The 16,385-nt window shown below is 37.3% G+C and overlaps 1 protein-coding gene across 1 annotated transcript in view; it reads left to right on the forward strand.

The window, feature by feature from the left end:
• The window catches only part of ADGRV1 (adhesion G protein-coupled receptor V1), a 462,684-nt gene that overhangs the window by 571 nt on the left and 445,728 nt on the right, over nt 1–16,385 (forward strand). The gene's annotated exons all lie outside the window — the stretch shown is intronic.

Here is a 16,385-nt window from a genome sequence, read left to right on the forward strand (position 1 = left end):
GAGGTGGGAGGCGAATGCGCCCTGGGCGCGCTGGGCTGCGGCTGTGCGGGGAGCGTGGCGTGCCTGCCAGGCGCCCCTTCCAAAGATGCTTGATCTCAAAGAAGGTGAGAAGTGAATGAGCGGAGGGAAAAGTTTCCTTTCTCCTCTTTCTGCCTGTTTGAAACCGAATCCCAGCTTTAATTTTAAAGATTCGTTTGGAAAATAACCGACCCCAAGCGGCGCGCCATAGGTAATAATAATGGGAGGGTTGAGATAAACTTGTCCTATGTTCCAAAATAACTGCTGCGTCGAAGTACTTTCAATGAAATATACTGATTTCAGGGGGTGTGGAATTATTCTGGAAATTAGATATATGTATTTAAAGCATACACATTTTAATGTTTTAGACCATTTTAAAATAGTTTTTTTCCCCCCTAAAAACTAAAATAGCAATTGTGGCAGTGTTCATTAGGGGGTAAAAACGATGTTAAGGCACGATATTAGCTTATTTCGTGTAACTTATGTTTTAAACGAACTTTTTACATTTACAAAATCCACAACCTTAAAAAAATGTGTAATTAGTTTATGTTTAAGCTGCACACTCGTTTAGAAAATAATTTTAAGAGTTCATTTTAAGAGTACAATTAGGATAAAGCTAAAAAAAGTGCCTTAACTAATACAGCACTGTTTAGAAATTCTTGCTGAAGTTATAATCTTAAATTACTAAAGAGTTTTTTCCTTCCCTTTGTGTGTCATTTATCAAAAGAGCCAGATAGAACAAAAAAGAAAAGAAAAGAAAAGAAAAGGCAAGTGAACATCAGCAATTTATTTTGGGGTGATTTCTTAGGCTACAGGGGGTGCCAACTACACTCTGAACTGTGTTGTAATAAAACATATTAAATGTATAGATCTGCCATTAACTTACAGTGACTTTGGACACACACCCATCCTCTGGTCCTTAGTTTCTTCATTTATAAAGTAAAGGGATTAGATTAGGTGATTGAAAAGACTTATTTCAGCCAGAAATGATATGTCTCATGATTATAACTTTTTAAAAGTAACCAAAATGAGTTCACTAAGAGAAAGTATGACTGAACCCTTTCTCCATGTTCTTATTTCCATGATGAATGACATCAGCAGTCATCCTGTATTGAATGCCTGCTATGTAACGGTTCTGAGAAGCTCTTTACATAGATCATTTTATTTAACACCCAACAGCACCACCATACATTAAATGGCATTATCCAATTTACAAATAATGACTCTGAAGCGTGGAAAGTTTAAGCTCCTTGTCCTAAGTTCCCCAGTTAGTAAGGGCTGGGTCATGGGTCTCCCCCGCCAGTCCCCCCCGCTCCCCAGTGCTCTGAGCATCTACACTATATTGAATGTTACAATTAAAAGCTGAAACCACCTGTAAACACCAGCTAAGAAATAATGACTAAAATGTAAGACCATAATGGGATGGAGGTCAATTATGTAACAACACTGAGTCTTGATATCATCAGATATAGAAATGATGTGTCAATCAACATTTATTATATTTTCACAACAATTGTAGTGTTATGCTGTACATATATTGATCAGATATTGAATGCCAACTGTATTCATTGTCAGAAAATGATAACATGAGATATATTTGGAACTCAAGTGTTTTTATGGTGATAAGAAGAATGATTACAAATAACATGAAAGGCAGAGGCTAATGTTAAGCAAAAGTATTTCAGACAGCTTTCTACTTGGCGATGTCCTTGCCCCAGCCACACCCAAAGAAAGAGTGGTCACAGCAGAACCAGCTGTGACTAAACCCTTCTGACCATATCCCCATGATAAATGATAATGGTATGCCTCATTTATTGACTGTCTACTCCATGCCAGGAATTCTACTGGGCCTTTTGAATAGACTAACTTTATATTTAATGATCAAATACTATTATCCTGATTTGTAGGTGAAGAAACTGGAAGGACCCACCAAGAAACACATTTTGCCTTTGATTAAGTCTGCGATCTTTTACTGTTCAGAAATTATAGGCTGTGAACACAATATCGAAATCCTTAAACCCTGGAGGAGACTTTGAGCAAACTAGACCTACCCCTTTATTTTATATCTGGGGAAACTGAAACCTTAAAAATTTGAGACTTAAAGTCACATATTCTATTTTTCCAGTTATGATTTTAGTTATATTTTAGTTATGTGTACCTTCCCGTAAACTAATATGTGAGAAGTATGTTAGCAGGTTAACTTGGTCATTAGATGTTTGATTTATTGCCACTCAACCAAATACTGCCTCCTGCCCTTTTTTATATTGCTGTCCTACTGTTATTGAAAATTTCAATGTTGCCCCAATTAAGATACAAAATTTTTGAGGACAGTGACTGTATTGTATATTTCTAGAGTTTAGCAAAGTGGTTAATATATTGAATAAATGGTTTTGTCACCTTCTTACCTGTGATAAGTCATTATTTTATGCACTGGGTCCAAAATCTATACAGTGGAAGCATTGTGTCATCACCACTTTTATCTCATGTAGAATAATGAATCTAGACAATTTCCAGGTTCTTATAAAGCATATTGAGCTCCTTAGATGATGAGTGTTTAATTTGAATATAAAATGTAGTGTGTTACCATGGAGAGATTTGGATGGGCACTTCTCTCATTTTGTGGGAAAAAGCACACAGTTAAGTATTACACCCAGTTAAGTATTCATCTCTATCTCTCTGACTTGGAAAAAACTTTTTTCTGGTTGTTAAAAGAATATAAAGTCCGGTAGGAAATTCAAACAGTGTAGAAAAAGAGAAAATCACCAGGAACTTCACTAGGTTTTGGTAAACATCCAGCCAGAGAGATGTCTTTCTTCCCTTAACTCCTGCTGAATCAGAGTGAGAGTTATTGAAACCATTTACAGTTTAAAGCTCTATTTAGTTTTAGTATTCTATCACTTCCAGGCAGCTCAAACTTCATATAAATAAAGATATTTATTGAGAAATGAAGATAAACAGACTCCTAATAAACTGGACTCTTTCTATCTCAGGCAGAATGAAGTAGTGTAGAAAGTTGATTTCCCCATGGAAATGGATGCATGTCTATTTTTTTCCCTTCACAAGGCAGGATTGGGGGTCAGGGAGCATCTTCACATGTATAGGGGGATCCCCAATATGCCAGGATGTGAGGCCACAGAGGAAGACACAGCACCTGTGTTCTGTTGCCCTGGTTGAGGTGTGGCAGAGGAGGAGAAGGGTGGAGCTGGGACACTGGAGGTTGTGGTAGGACAAAGACTGTGTTTTCTGATTCCACTGTGACACACTATACGCTTTGAAATGTACCAGACCGGGTCCCTCCCCCAGCTCCTGGGCAGGTGGTCCTGGGGCCCTTTCTGGTGCAGTCAGGCATAAGTCTGGCTATACCTCAGAGCAGGATGCCAATAGGGCATTTCTCATTCATTTATTCATGATTCTAATAACACAGAATGGACCCTCTTTCATATAAATGGGCAAACTGGGTGCTGGAATAGTTGTTACCAAATGAGTTTTGCACTAATACAAAATTATTGGGTATAAAGGGAGGTTGGGGATCTCTTTGAGAGAGACAATGATAGCTCTTCCATGTGCATTTGGATGGAATTACATTGAAAATATGCATGTATTATTTGATTATTTTAATTTTATAAATTTGCTATTCAAAATTCCTTTTCCCTAGGCACATTTTCTTAATTTGCACTATGTATTTGAGCATAGAATTCTTTCATGCTTTACTTTATTAGGGGCTTAACAGGGCTTAAGTCCAACCATCTGTTCACATCTTGGCACATCAGCACATTGGAGGTGCTGGAAGGGGCTAAATAAATTTCCCACATTTTAAAGGTTAGGGAAGGAGCTACCTTTGTGAATAGATTTCAAATGTTTCTCAGCAAGACAATAGTGCAGAAGTAGAGTAAAAATGCATTTTATTCTTTGAAGCACAAGGTTCCCTGTCTGTCTTTAGTTTTGCTGAAAGGCAATTAGCATTTCAACTAGCCAATTTGGTTACTTGCAATGAAATACTTGGATTTATAATTTGCTGTTCTTGTCTGAGTCTGTTGAGCTCTGGCTCTTATGTAATCCCCTCCAAGTAGCCTTCTCTCCAGCACAGTTATTGTTGCTGGTCTTAAACAACTAATCAATAGAGAGTTTTCCCTGCCTTCAACTGTAGGGTACAATAGGGGAAGGAAAATGAAATGCCAAGCTAATAAGTGGGTGATTGTAATTATTACTAGCCATTGTTGAAATGTGGCGCAGGTTGAAAGGTACAGAATAGCTTCAAATAAAATGAAGCATTGTGTGGTACTTTTAATAGTTTATTTCTGCATGCAGAATGCACAATAAACAGAATATATATATATATATATATAGTCATAAATATATGAATTAATTAAGATGACTGAAAATTAACAAAGAAGAAGCAACTCTTAATTTTTTACATTGATTTTGCTTTCTTTCTGCAAGAAAGAATTCCATGGAGAATATGGGTAAAAGAGAAAATAAATTTTTAAAGTGTTATAACAAATGAACAAGTGCTCTGAGGCATATTGTGGAAATAATCAAGGGTTTGTATTTATGTGTTAATTGAAAATAAAATCTTTTTAGCTTTAGTTATGGATTCTGATAATTAGGTAATATTCATATACTTCATGTATACTAGTATATTCAGATTCCTCTGAAGGAAACACTGCCTATTATCATCCTTTTGTTAGGATAATTAGACTGATATTATCCTTTAATCCATGTCATGGGCAGTATTTCTATTTAGCTCAACTTTTAATGCAACACTGTTTTTGCAGGTTGTGTTTATGTATTTATTTGGAAGTAAAATAATACATTTCTTTTTACTTTTCAAATAATGTTTAACTGAAAGAAGGCCTAATATAGAGAACTATTTCAGAAACAAGCCTTGCAAGTGAGCAATAAAATTTTGAGAATATATGTGAAAGAATTGCATTCTCTTCTATATTTCCAATCTGTGATATAGAGAAAAAGCCCTATCTGCAGCTATAATTAGCATCATTTATATATTATTCACATAAGTTCAACAGCATTGATGAGCAGGAATGAAACAAAGAAGGCTTACCTGACCTCTGGCAGACTAGTCAGCTAAGGATGGAAAGTGTTTTGGAAAAAAGTGGGACTTGATCTGGACTTTGAAAAATGGTGGAGGAGAGGAAGTAGAAAGAAGTACAGAGAAGGCCCTGGGGAGAAGCTTGGATCAAAGGAGCCGAGGTAAGAATGATCCAGATGAGTTGTCCCAGATATACATAAAATCAACTTGATGGGAACTATTGAAAGAAAGGGCTAGAAGTGCAGGGTGGGTTTTAATTTTTTAAGAAAATGAGACATAATTCACTTAGCAAAGAGAAAAATAATCTTTTAAAGTGATTTTTCAGTGGTATTTATTATATTTACAAAGTTGTGCAACTGTCACCACTGTCTATTCCAGAATATTTTCATCACTACAAAAAGAAATCATACATATATATATATAAATTTTATATATATAAAAAAGAAATCACTTACCAATCTGCTTCACTCCCCACCCTCCCCCCATCCCCATGTCCATGGCAACAAATCTACTTTTGTCTCTACAGATGTGCATGTTCTGGACGTTTCATATAAATGGAATCATATAAATACATGGCCTTTTGCATCTGCCTTCTTTCACATATCATGTTTTCAAGGTTCATCATGTTGTAGCATGTTTCACTACTTTATTTTTTTATAGCTGAATAATATTGTATGAATATTTTGTTTATCCATTCATTAGTTGATGGGCATTTGGACTGTTTCTACTTTTGGACTATTATGTTATGGACATTTGTATGCAACTTTTTGTGTAAACATATTTTTCAGTTCTCTTGGTTACATATTGCAGGGCAATAGGGAGGGTGGATAAAAGAGCCAGGATGCACTTAGAAGAAATGTATCCCGTATCCCGTTTCTTATATACATTCTGTTAGGCCCAGGGCCATATTATGGGGCAAATGCTTCAGGTATGGCTTGCAGATTTATTACTTCCAACTTTCTTTGCACAGATCTTTGCCAATTAACTAAGACATTTAAAGCACCCACATTGTGAGAAAACAAAGGAACAATTTGCAATCAATGACTCCTCCTTCACCCTGGGCTGTAGGTTTTCCTAAAAAGGGAAGGATGGTAGTGGCAGGCATAATGATTGACCTATCTAGGATATGCTAAAATCAGAAATGTGATTGGATGTTGTCTGAGATACACTGAATTCAAGTCTCTGATGATTTCTGCCTTTTCCATAAGGAGTCATCTAAATGATGACTGGTTGAGCTATCAAAATGAGAAAATTTATTTTTTATTCTAAGACAAATTGTGGAAGCTTTAACAAAATGTTATTTTGTTAGAGAGAAATTTAGTAAATCACTTGATTGAGAATTGGGCTTTAAGTAAAGACAAATCCAGTTCAATAATGTATAGTTTGTCAGATATCACTAATTCAGATGTGCAGGTGATTGCCTTTATGTATTTGTATATTTCAAACCTTGACTAATTTTCTGAAAGGATCTGTTGTACTTCATAAAATAAATGGACAGTATTTGTCTTTCTCTGTCTGACTCATTTCACTTAGCATAATACTCTGTAAGTTCATCCATGTTATGGCAAATGCTATTATTTCATTCTTTTTATGGCTGAGTAATAGTCCATTGTATATATGTACAAATTTTTTATCCACTGGTCTATTGATGGGTTCTTGGATTGTTTCCATATCTTGGCTATTGCAAACAATGCTGCACTGACTAGGGGTGGACATAGCCTTTTGAATCAGTGTTTTGAGTGTCTTCGGATATATACCCAGAAGTGGAATCACTGGATCACAAGGAAATTTCATTTTTAATTCTGTGAGGGACCTCCATATTGTTTGCCATAGTGCTGCATCAATCTGCATTTCCACCAACAGTGCATGAGGGCTCCCTTTTCTCTATATCCTCATCAACACTTGTTTGTTGATTTATTGATGGTAGCCATTCTGATAGGTGTGAAGTGATATCTTTTTGTGGTTTTAATTTTCATTTCTCTGATGGTTAGTGATATTGAGCATCTTTTAATATGTCTATTAGCCATCTGCATGTTCTCTTTGGACAAGTATCCTGGTCCTTTGCCAATTTTTTAATTGGAGTGTTTGTTTTTTGGTGTTGAGTTGTATGAGTTCTTTATAAACTTTGGATATTAACCCCTATTGGATGTATCATTGGCAGATATCTTCTCCAATTCAGTAGGTTGCCTTTAAATTTTTTAGTTTGATTTAGTCTCATTTGTTTAGTTTTCTTTGTTTCCCTTGCCTGAGGCAATATATCAGAAAAAAATATTGCTAACCGAAATGTCAGAGAGTTTACTGTAATCCATTTTGAGTTGATTTTTATCTAATTTTTTCATCTCTGAATGATCATTTTAAAATTATTTTATTAGGAGTTAAAAACAGGTGCTTTTCTAACTCTGTCATTCTTGCCACATTAGCTAGAATTTTTTAAGAAAGAACTTTTCCTTTAACAAATAGGCTATTGGGTTACCTGGAAAAGGTGTTTATCCAGGATAAACAGGATAAATATTTAATTTCTCCAATTTAAATGTTAATTTCAGAGTAAGGAGTTGATGCCCTAGTTACTTTCAGTGGAGACCAATGAGCTTTATCTATCTATCTATCTATCTATCTATTCTTATGAACACCAGGATTTGTATATTCAGTATGTTAGAAACAGTTGTAGTCATTACTCTCTTAGATGCACAAAGATTTTAGTCTTTGGCCAGTAGGAACACTTTCATGTTCTTGTATCCCATTGACATTACTCCATTAATCTTTGATAGCTTCTTTGCTGGTACAAGATGTTCTGGTTCATTTTACATATTTCCCTCTCTAGAGTTCAGATTTCTAGAAGATTCTTGAGTAAACTTATAAGTGCGTTTTGAACTCTATACCCAGTAGTTTGCTTTCTTTCATTTGTGACATGTTTCTTTGTCTTTGCATTTTGGCTGCTTCCCTGTGTTTGTTTCTATGTATTGGGTAGAGCTGCTATGTCATCTTGAGTTGTTAGAATGGCCTTGTGTAGTAGGTGTTCCATAGGGCCCAGTGGCTCAGCCTCCCTAGTCACCTGAGCTGGGAGCTCTAGGTGCAACCCTTTGTGGGCTGTGAGCACAGTCTTGTTGTATTAGACTTGATTGCTGTTGGTGTCACTGGGAGGAATTGACCTCCAGGCCAATTGCCTGTGAGGACCAGCTGCAACTACAGTGGTAGAGCTGGTATGCAGGAGACACCCCTATGGAGCAGGACTTGCTTCAGTGGGGCTTTGGTTCTCACTGAGTCTGCCTTTGAGTGTGTCGCTTATGGATGAGTAGAGTTGTAATCTGGTCTGGTCTGACACTGACCACTGGGTGCACTTGCTTTTGGGTCTCTAGGGAGGTGCAGAGTCAGCCACTGCCTGGGGCCACCCAGCAGGAGCTACAGAGAGATCTGCAGATTCCTCCTCTTTATATTCAGTTTGGAAGTGCCAAGATGAGGCCCAGCTGTGAAGGAAGGCAGGCTGGTGCTGGTGCCAGGTCTTTGGTCTTTTATTGATAGGTTTGGGGCACTCTGACCCAGCTGCAGCTTGTTTGAGAGATTTTAGCCTGAGCAAGGACAGGCCATTAATATTCAAAAGCCACTGCACACAGCTTGGGTGGGTTGTAAATTGGATGTGGCGGGGTCTTAGGGAATCACCAGGGTGGAGCAAACAGAAATGGCTGCCAGTCAGCCCTGCGACCAGGGAGGTCCCAGCATAGGAACAATGATCCCTGTGAGCACCTTCACCTGAGAGAAAGCCGCCCCGAGTTCCTGCCCTGATGCCAGATAATCCAATTCCTCCTCTTATGTGTCTTTGTTCCCCAGATCCTCACACTGGTGCTGGAGCTCGGAGGAAGCGGGACCTTGTAAGTTCAGTTCATGGTGCCAGCCTTTTAAAAGAACAACTGATTCTCCAGCAGCCTCTGTGTCACTGAGCCCCAATCCACATTGATTTTTACAGACTGTAGTTCTTACTGCTCGTAGGGACTTCTTTTCCCAGCTCTGGGACCTTGGGCTGGGACTCCTTGCTCCTTCTGGCGGCCTCCACAGAGATGATCTCCCTCCTAATTAAAAAAGCCGCCCATGTGGATGCCGGACCAGCTCATTCCTTGCCTCCACACCTCCTACCAGTCTCTGTGTACTTTCTTCTTTACTACTCTAGTTGTAGGACTTCCATTCAGCCAGCTTTCCATTGGTTCTGGATGATGAGTGTTCTGTGTTTTAGTTGTAATTTTGATGTGGCTGTGGGAGGTGGTGAGTACAGGTGTTTACCTACACTGCCATCTTCCCCAAATTTCGAGTCCTACTTCTTGATATGTCTTTGTGGAAGCTTTGGTTTTGTTAATATGAATTTGGTGAGTTAATAATAATGCAGCTGTTGTTTGATTACTATAAGTTAGGCAATGTACTAAGAATGTTATGTATATTATTTCATCTAATCCTCATGACTACCTTTTGAGGTGGATGACTTAATTCCTTATTTTCATGAGAAAACAGAGATTTAGAGAAACAACCGAGTTTTGGAGACACTAAGTCACTTACCAAGCTAACATAGAAGAAGGTAAGACTGAGCTTGGATTTAACCTAGGCATTGTGACTTCAAAGCAAGTGTTTATAAGTTTGTGTAACACAGTTCCTTCTTTAAAATAATAATAAAAAAAGAGTTGATCAATTATTTAGAATAAGAATCATACAGAGGAGGATGCTAAGATGAAACATTGTGCCCAGTTTTCAGGAGACCAACGTGTAGTTGGTGATGAATGTAGTTATAACTCAAGGAATAACATTGTAAATGATTTATAAGAGAGAGGTGCTAAATCATCTCTGCTATGTGGACGCAGAGTCAGGGGACAGAGGAAAAGGGGATGTTGGGAGGTGTAGCACTTAATTTTGGTTTGAGACATATTGGAAGCACTGGTAGGACATCTGTATGGAGATATCCAGCAGTCAGTTCAAAGTGTCTCTGGTTCAACATGAGGGTTAGGGCTTTTCTTTTTTTTTTTTTTTTTTTAAATATATTTTATTGATATTTTACAGAGAGGAAGGGAGAGAGATAGAGAGTTAGAAACATCGATGAGAGAGAAACATCGATCAGCTGCCTCCTGCACATCTCCCACTGGGGATGTGCCTGCAACCCAGGTACATGCCCTTGACCGGAATCGAACCTGGGACCCTTCAGTCCGCAGGCCTATGCTTTATCCACTGAGCCAAACCGGTTTCGGCTAGGGCTTTTCTTAAGAAGGATTATTGCCTCCTGTAGTCAAAGTAGTTTGCTAGAGACTGTGGGGTAGCTAGGTGGAAATGTCTAAGTAGTTGAATGATTATATGAATTATGCAGGATATAATTAGGTATCAACAGGGGAAAATTGTTCTGTAGTCATAGGTTTGGGAAATGATGACTTAAATAAGGTTAAGTCTGTGTTTAGGCTTTCTTGGTGCTTGTTATATGCTAAAGTATTTTGAGTATTTAAGAAAATATATAGTGTCCATGCAAACATTTTCTCAACATAATTCACAATAGAATTCTTTAGTCTGGTCAAAATGTGGGCATAGCATTGCACAGAACACACTTTGAGAAATATTACTTGGAGCTTATGTGAAAATTTAAGAGTTGGAATTGGGAATTTTTTACAGGGACTAGGAAAACCTTAGATTGCTCCAAGGGAAAGTTTAAATTTGAGGTGGAAGCTTAAAGCAGCAGCAGGGCTGAGGATGGGTAATTGTTTGTAGGTAAGAAGACTGCATTTGGGTGCAAGGGAGATTGGAGAGAGGAATGAAGGGAGAGCAGGAAGAGAAGAGATAGATAGATTAATAGGAGTAAATAAAGAAACATGAACGAATGGGGTCAGAAGCATAGGTGTTGGCTTATTCTTAGAGTGGGTGTTCCATATTTGGAGACAGTGTGTGGAAATGGAGAAGGAGAATGTTGAGGGAATGAAAATGAAATCCCCTAAGTGTTTAAAATATTAAAAAAAGGTATGATTGATGCAGTCATGAAAACAAAGAAGAATAAATATTACTCTAATTTCAAGTGTATTAAGATGTACAATTCATTTTCAGTAACTGTTTACCTATCAGTGTGGAGGGTAAACAACTGATCTAAAGAGGGTTTACCTTTCCTTTACCTAGAAAAAAGAATTTCAAAATGAAATTCTATTTTAATGTCTTGGTTTTGGCATGTTTGCTGCTGCATGCCCGAACTTAGACAATGCCTGGAACATAGTAGAGACTGATTATTTTTTGAATGTTGTCAGATGATGAATGGATATTAGAGCCAAGCACATCAATAGGGTCTACATGCCACACATAGGTTTCCTTTAAGCTCTTCCAAACTTGTGTGCATGAACAAAAAGACTAAGCTCTGAAAGGACTTGGCAGTAAACTCTGAAGCTGGGGAGAGCTGGTTAGGGACCCTGGCCCGAAGATAGCATTAAAGAAGTGGGATAGGCAGTAGAGTGGCCCTCCTCTGAAAGATAGTGCTGACTTATGCCAGGAGGGGGGACCGGTGTGGCCTGAAGCAGCAGGCCCGGCAGATGGAGGAGGACTAGGTTCAGACAAGGCACCAGGTCCTGAGGCTCAGTGGCACCTGGAACACTGTAGTCTGAGAGACACCAGACTTTTCGGAATGCATAGCCACTGGAATTCTTGGAGCATAAAAATAGGGGCCCTCCAAGAGGTGAAACTGGATTTCCTTTCAGCATGATGCTTGGAGTCTTGAATAGGATTTAATTTAATTTAATTTGGAGAAGTAATAACATGGTGCCATATTTGCACTATGGGTGTTGTGGACTAGTTCATACTTGTTACATACTGAGGATTCCAAGGAATTTATGCTTTTCATTACAAACAGCCATAGGAAATTTTCAATCAAATCTAACCCTGTTATCTCCCCAACCTCTAGCATAGTACCGAAACAGTTTGGCTGCATTTAAAACTACAAAAACAAACACTGTATCATTTAAGAGGAAGAAAGGAAGAGAAACATTTAATTTTGGAATATGTGTAGGTGGTAGATTATGACCATGAAAGGTCCAAAAGAGTGGAAATTAAAGGTAAGAAAAAAAATTATGTGAGTTAGAATGAATGCTTTGAGAAAAGCACGGATACAGTTATAAAACATGTTCATGAAAGCAAGAAAGAGTAACATCAATATATTATTAGGCATTAGCTTCTCTGTAATGAGGAGTTAAATTGAACCTAACAAACCTTATTTAAAATTAAAAAATCACATCTTGCAAAATGTTATTTACAGCTCGGATCCATCTCAGTGATCTATTACTTTTTAATTTTTATTTTTTAAGTATATTTTTATTGACTTCAGAGAGGAAGGGAGAGAGAGATAGAAACATCAATGATGAGAGAGAATCAGTGATCTGCTGTCTCTTGCATGCCCCCTACTGGGGATCAAGTCCACAACCCGGATGCTCTGTCCACTGAGCCAAACCGGCTAGGGCTCAGTGATCTAATATTGATAAACTCCTAGGTTTTCCCTGAACTGGAAAAATTTCAAACTTTGACATAGAATTTAAAAATGTTTTGATAGATGTTATTAACATTTTTCTCAGTACAAAACCAGCCTGAACTGAGTTTACTCTGGAGTTAGTGGCACTTCAGAGGGTGCTAAACAGTGTTCAGTGGATTCTGTGAAGAATATTTTAGCATTTGGAAATTTTGATCTGCTTGGTAGAGATACTTTTGTGATCTTACTAAGCATTATAGAGATTTATAAAAAATGGATTTTAGGTTTTTCATGATACTTTAAATTTATAAATGACTCTGTAATTGGACAGCAAGAAAAGCTCAACTCAGTGATTTTCCTTAGAGATGCAGTGTATTGACAAAACATTGTATAGCATGCTGATAGGACATTAAATCTATTTCTTAGAAGTTCAATGTGTGTGAGATCGATGGAGAAATAAATTAATGTTGTAAGGTCATTGGCTTCAAGCTTCCTGGGATGGAAATGTTTGTAATCTAGGCTTAGGTTTTACAGATTTCAAAGTTGTGAAGGATTGTAGTAGCTGGGGGAAATGTAGAGGGTGTTCAGACATTTGGGTTTCAAATTAAGGCTTTTATTTTAATGTTAGAATTTTATACAGTTTTAGGGGCCCTGTGGAAAATTTGAAAATTATTCATTGAAGGGATTGATTATCCATATAGTATTTTGTTTCGGTTAGGAAAATGGATCACATGACACATAAATACCTTACAAATGGGAAAGAGGAACTAGTTAGCTGGACCATAAGTGATCTTTTAGCACTTTACCTAATTCATTTGAACGTCACGTATTTAGCCAGTGTGGTCACTTTAAAGAAACTTCTTTACCTTAACATCATTAAGACAAGACCAAAGAACAGAAGGTTTATTTTTCCACATATCATTGTTAATGAAATTCTCTTTTGTGTCACAGTTAATAAGTATAAATGACTACCAGAAAAATACAATGGTATTGTTTAAAGAAAAGCCTACTTTTTATTAAAACAAACAAAAAATAATAAATTTTAAAAATTCCCTTCTGAGGAACAAGAGAAAACCCAATTCTAAATACTTTTTGTGTTACACAGGAACTAATGTCTGCAGTAACAAGCTTTTTAGAATATCATAACAGCAAGAACTCAGCTTATCAAAACATACAAGATACAGCCAAAGCTACACTTGGAGCAAAACCATAGCTTTAGGAGCTAAACAATAATTAAAACTAAATTAATGTTCAATTTATGAGTTATAAGTACTATAATAAACCAATCTGGATGGAGAAATTGATATTTAAGAAGAAATGGATGAATTAGAAAATGGATAATTTGTAAATAAATGCAAGGTGAAAATAGCTAGGTAAGGTCAGTTTCTTACTTCATTTTACAGATGAGAAAGTAGACTCACAAAGTTGAGTGACTGCCTGCCTCGTATGTGGCAGAGTGCTCTAAGGGCACAACTGACGGGCCCTGCTGCTTTTATTTTCTGCATGAAGATTGGCACTAACTAACCAGTCCATCAGTCTGAATTCTGGTGAACAGTCTAGACCAGTGGTCGGCAAACTCATTAGTCAACAGAGCCAAATATCAACAGTACAGCGATTGAAATTTCTTTTGAGAGCCAAATTTTTTAAACTTAAACTATATAGGTAGGTACATTGTTATTAACTTAATTAGGGTACTCCTAAGGCTTAGGAAGAGCCACACTCAAGGGGCCAAAGAGCCGCATGTGGCTCGCGAGCCGCAGTTTGCCGACCACGGGTCTAGACCCTTAATGGCTAGGAAATGGCTTGCAAATGATATGGCTAGATATGTTGCAATTGCTTCAAGTAACTGGTTAAGGAAATAGAATAAAAACCAGCTATCAGTTGGAGGATGGTCTTCACATGGGAGAGTCTTAGATGCCCAATGCTGTTTTCTTTGGTCTCTTGACCATGTGAACCTTGAAGGTCTAGCGCCTAGAATCTGGCACTTCATGGTATACTGTGCCTCACAGCTGCCCTAATGCTATAGCTGTTCTTTTTTCCACCTTTTAACTCGAGGCCCAGAGAAGAGAATTGAAATCTACAAAGTCACACAGTTGGGAAGATAGCAGCGACTACAGTAGAGCCCAAGACTGACTCTGAGGCCAATACTTGCCTCCTATTAGAGATAACTGGGGGCTTAATACTCAGGGACACTGGCAGTGTCCAGGTAGAGGCTTCATAGCATCTGTGGCAGGATATCCGGGTAGGCATATCCTGAATGCTTTGCCACTGTCTTATAAAATCAAATTCCTGGGACACTGCAAGGAGGCAGCCCACAAGGTGTGTGTGTGCGTGCGTGCATAATTGTGTCTGATTTTTCCTGCTTTGAATGATAATATAAGAAATATTTTGCTTTCCCTTTGACCCTACACTGAGGAGACATTGGCAGGGTACAGGAGAGCAAACTGTCTAAATAACAGCTGTTGCTAACTCCAACCAATTGATAAGCTTATGTAAAAGTGTGGACTCAGATTTGCCAGTTTTGGTAATTTTTAAAAATAATCTTGAAATTCATTTTTTAAAATGCAGAATCTTTAAATATTAAATCTTTAAATACCCAAATTCTTTTAGTATTATTTTGGAAACACAATTTGGACTAAAGAACAGCATGTGTCTGTAGGCCTGTTCTGGGTTGAAGGCTCTGGATTTATTACATGAAGCTCTCTCCCTTAACTGCCATGACTACAAATAATTCATTTAGAAAATGCAGGTGCCTAGGTTCTGCAGCAAGAATAGATGGTATCTAATAAATATTATAGAATAGAAAGAAACAGAAAGTATAGAGAGAACAGAATTTTTTTTTAAAAAAACAGTATTTTCCAAGAGATAAAAGGTGGTATTCGGTTAATGGAAAAATAACAGGATATCATTAAATTCTTAGAAAATGAAAACATAATAGTGTGAATAAAAAAATTAGTAGGAGAATTGAAATTTAATGATGAATTCTCAGAAAGTAGGGCAAAAATCAAAGAATTAGAAATTAGAGAGAATTAAAGATATGAAAATGAAGGGCTCAGTCCCAGAATACCAATATTAAATAATAGGAGTTTTAGGATGAAAGAACAGTGAAAATGGAAGGGGCAAAATCATTGTGAAATAACATAAGGAAATTTTCCAGGTCTGAAGGATAAGTGTCAGATTGCAGGAGATTGCTCAGCCAAAGGGACAAAAATAAACCCATTTCAAGAAAAATCCTGTGAAATTTCATAACACCTGTGGACAAAGAGAAGAATCTTCCAGAGCAGAGAACAACACAAATAAGCAATTACATGCATCACTTTATTTTATTTTATTTTTTTAAAATATATTTTGTTGATTTTTTACAGAGAGGAAGGGAGAGAGATAGAGAGTTAGAAACATCGATGAGAGAGAAACATCGATCAGCTGCCTCCTGCACATCTCCTACTGGGGATGTGCCCGCAACCAAGGTACATGCCCTTGACCGGAATCAAACCTGGGACCTTTCAGTCCGAAGGCCGACGCTCTATCCACTGAGCCAAACCGGTTTCGGCCATGCATCACTTTAGAATCAGAAGCATTTTGGATTTTCTAACTGTAACAATGGAAGAAGACTTTCAAAAATAATGGGAAAACGTATTTTCACCTGAAATTCTATGCCCAATGAAAGTATTAGTTAACTGGAAGATTAATATTACAATAATTTCTAACATACAAGACCTACAATGATGATAGTGTGTAGTTGAGACAATAACTGTGTTTCCATCATGAATGTCTACACTGAAGTCTATTATCTATCTATCTGTCTAATTATCTATCTATCATCTATCTACTTATTAACCACCATCTTGAAAAATAATG

Source organism: Myotis brandtii, unplaced genomic scaffold (genome assembly GCF_000412655.1).
Source record: "Myotis brandtii unplaced genomic scaffold, ASM41265v1 scaffold344, whole genome shotgun sequence".
NCBI lineage: Eukaryota > Metazoa > Chordata > Mammalia > Chiroptera > Vespertilionidae > Myotis > Myotis brandtii.